Source organism: Gavialis gangeticus, unplaced genomic scaffold, assembly GCF_001723915.1.
Source record: "Gavialis gangeticus isolate Ggan-Ray unplaced genomic scaffold, GavGan_comp1, whole genome shotgun sequence".
Taxonomy (NCBI): Eukaryota; Metazoa; Chordata; order Crocodylia; family Gavialidae; genus Gavialis; species Gavialis gangeticus.
The window spans coordinates 9303271-9306745 of NW_017729013.1; the positions used below are offsets into that span (position 1 = coordinate 9303271).

The following is a 3475-nucleotide window of genomic DNA, read 5'->3' on the forward strand; positions in this document are numbered from 1 at the left end:
GAGACAGGCATGCCCCACAGGTGGGGGGGTCCCCCCCAGCAAGCCTACACCCCCATTCCTCCCACCCCTCCTCCTACTGCGCCTTACTTGCTTGGTTCCAGTGGTGGTGAATGCTGATAAAACTGGCTGCGCCCCAAGCAGCTTGTGGGATGGGGGTTGAGAGTGCTGGCTGGTCCAGATTTAATCTGATTGCCAGTCACTGAGACCAGGTCTGTAAGTGCAAAGTCAGCACTGGAACAAACTATGTTTCAATCGGGCAGCCATTCTGAACCCAATATAACCTCCCCAAATGTCTGTTCTTAGCTTTAAGGGGTACTTTTACATGAGACTGGGCAAAATTAGCAATGGCTTGTGCCCTCTACCTTTTTTACACAGGTGTAATACTGATTGTGCAGTGTAAACACTTGGTCTGACCAAGCCCTTTGAGTCCGCAGCTGTCTTAAACACTTCCAATCTAAAGGCCTAGCCAAAAGCCCACTGACATAGAAAGACTAGAATTCAACCCAGATTGAACTCTACTCCCTTTCTAATAAAGTGCTACACAGTACAAGGAAGTAAAAAAAATAAATAAAAATCAGTAATTTGTAACCTTTCTACACAATTGCAAACAGCCATTACAAACAGTTACTCTGCCCAATGCTAGGATGATGGGCATTTTAGCAATGCATGTCATATTACAACAGTAACAAAAGTGATAAGAAATGAAAGATCCAAAGGGGATAATGAGAGGAAAAAAAAGTAAAAGTTGGAGGGATAAAGGAGGAAGAGAGTTATTTTAGCAGAAGAATGAAGTCTGATCAGAGATCTAAGTGTACAGTAAGCAGGAAGTACACCCACACTTGAGAGACGTGAAAAGTATTTGAACCAAGCTTTCAATGATTGTCAGAGTCTATGGGCACTTTTATGCATGCTCCAGGGTGGGAGGGGGGCAGCACTTTATATTAGATCAGCTCTGAGAGCTGTTCATCCACGTCTCGTGCATCAGTGTCCTGGTGCTTTAAAATGGTGGCGGGGGTGCTTGAACTGAAGCTTGTTCAACAAGCTTCAGTTCAAGCACCCTCACCACCATTTTTAAGCATGGGGACACTGATACACGAGATGCGAGAGGCTGCTGGAGTGTGATAATTGCCACAATCCGACACACTCAATCTATCGATTAATCGAATCTGCTCCAACGCACTGGAATTCCAGCACATCACAGCAGCCTCTGCGTTCGTGTCTAGGCACCCTACATTTCCTTTCATTTACCTACTGTTTACCCACAACTGAAAAGGAAAGTCCTTTGAAACTTTGGTGGCTAACAGCTGCAGGCAGAGATAGGATATTGGAAGCCTGTGTTCCCATTTTTGGGGCACATTTCACTGTGGTAGACTGTCACCAGAAACACTTTCTGCTAACCGCAAGTGTACATCTTGGTAAGAAAACATGATAACTAAGGTAGGAAATTGAGGTAAGTCTCTAGTAGCAGTGGGGCTTTGGTAAAGCTTTTGTTTTTCAGTGGGTGAAAACATTAAGGTAACGTAGGTCCTGTGAACAGTATAGGGCTAGATGCTCTACTGGTAGAAACCCAGGTAGAGCCACTAAACCTGAACTGATACCAATTTTCACGTTCTGGCAAGGTTTCTAATGCAGCGGGGGAAGCAAAGAAAAAAAATCTAATCTGAATCTCTTCTTAATCCCGTGATACAGACAAACCCACAAGATCACTGTGTTCCCTTCAGTTCCAGTGCAAACCAATAATGCTCAACAAGCTTGAAGAGGCACACTGCATCTGACAACACTGGACTTTAACTGCTTTTGCAACATCCTAAGAATTTCCACAGAAATGTGTACTAATATATTTTTATTATTAAAGAACATTTGGATCATTTTTCTTCCAACCTTAAACTCAATCAGAACCATGGCACTGCAAGAACACTAATGTGGGGTGGCTACACATATGTTCGATTTATCACTCTAAATTTGTTCATCCTTAAAGCAATAAAAACAGGCATTCTGGGAACTGGAAGGTATTGCATATCTGACTTCAAAGTCAAAAGGCCACAATGGGACAACACAGATAACAACATTTTGATTTGCTTCACCACATTTTTATTAAGTAGCTTAGCTGCATATTGCTAACAACTGTGTTTATTTCATTTTGAGAGAGTTAAAATGGAGCTCATGCTGGAAGATGCACCAATGCAGGGAATATTTACCCTAAGCATATCTTTATTTTTTGTATTAAAAAACACAAACGGCAGACTAGTACAGTTAAATAACCAAGTTAACAGATTTTTAAAGCCATAAGAGACAACTATGATCCTCTCCAGTTGACCTTCTCCAGAAGACTAGCCACAGAATTTCAACAAAGCATATTCAGCTTGTCTTTACCAGAAGAATGATTATACCAGCCCACAATTTTGGCCATGAGTGGTGCATGCCCCAGGCAGCTGGGGCGGGGCACGGCTGCACTGGCAGTGGTGGGAAAGCAGTGGCGGAAGCCCAGTGGCAGTAAGCTGGGAGCTCCCGCAGACGCCACTGGCACTGTCATGACACCTTTGTGCAGGGGGTGCACTGCCACACTCAGGGGGTGCACATACACCCGCATGCACCCCCTACATGTCACCCCTGATTTTGGCAACACTCTGAAGCTCCTGGAGCGGAATTTTATTTTCTGCAGGATGCCTTATACCTAAATTACAAATTAGGAGCCAGAAACACACCTGCCATTTATTTATTTATTCTCTCTCTCATGTATTTTTGAATACAAGAAATAAAGACATACCTAGGTCAAATATTCCCTGCATTTGTGGAGATATTGATATCTAGATATAGTACACATATTGTACACAGTGCTGATCTGCTGATCACATGGAACCAGGAACGATTCATCCCATCAGGCAGGAAGATGAGCTGTTAGGTCATTTTCCTATCCAGCTTCTGTTATGTTTTGGGGAAGCCCTGTAACACATTAATCAAAGGCACTGCAAAATGAAGGAAGAGACACTGACAAAACAAATCCTTCTGTTGGAGCCAAACCACGGAAATACTGTCAGTTAGTACATCATTGTTTAGGCTCTTTTGTGTTTGCCAATAATTGGCCCAGGCAACAGCAGTTTCCTTTGCAATAGGGGTACACCAATAGAGATTTTGGGGGCCGATACCAATATTTAAGGAGGCATATCGTCCAATATCAATCCAAGATATCCAATACAGCTGCCATCAGGTGGTAAGCCTGGGGTGGTGGAAGGGGTGGGGGCAGATCAACACCCCCCAGGATGAGGGAGGGGACAGGTGCTGCCCAGCCGGGGGGAATGGGGGAGGGGCATGATGGAAGTGCAACTCGTGGGGTGGGGGCAGCTCCTGCTGCTGCTTGCACCCGGGGGGGGTAGGAGCAGGGGGGCATGTGCCCTCAGATCTGCATGGCATGGGGCTGGCTGCAGCTGTGGGGTGAAGCTGGAGCCGGTGCTGCATGGGGCTTTTCTTGCCAGGG

The 3475-nt window shown here is 45.0% G+C and overlaps 1 protein-coding gene and 1 long non-coding RNA gene across 10 annotated transcripts in view; both read right to left on the minus strand.

Moving 5' to 3' along the window:
- Nucleotides 1-178, minus strand: part of LOC109293503 — a 1432-nt gene extending 1254 nt beyond the window's left edge. Inside the window, exon 1 of the long non-coding RNA XR_002096328.1 lies at nt 88-178. This is a non-coding gene — a long non-coding RNA (uncharacterized LOC109293503). The remainder of the gene's footprint in view (nt 1-87) is intronic.
- Nucleotides 1-3475, minus strand: part of DTX2 (deltex E3 ubiquitin ligase 2) — an 85422-nt gene that overhangs the window by 36435 nt on the left and 45512 nt on the right. The gene's annotated exons all lie outside the window — the stretch shown is intronic.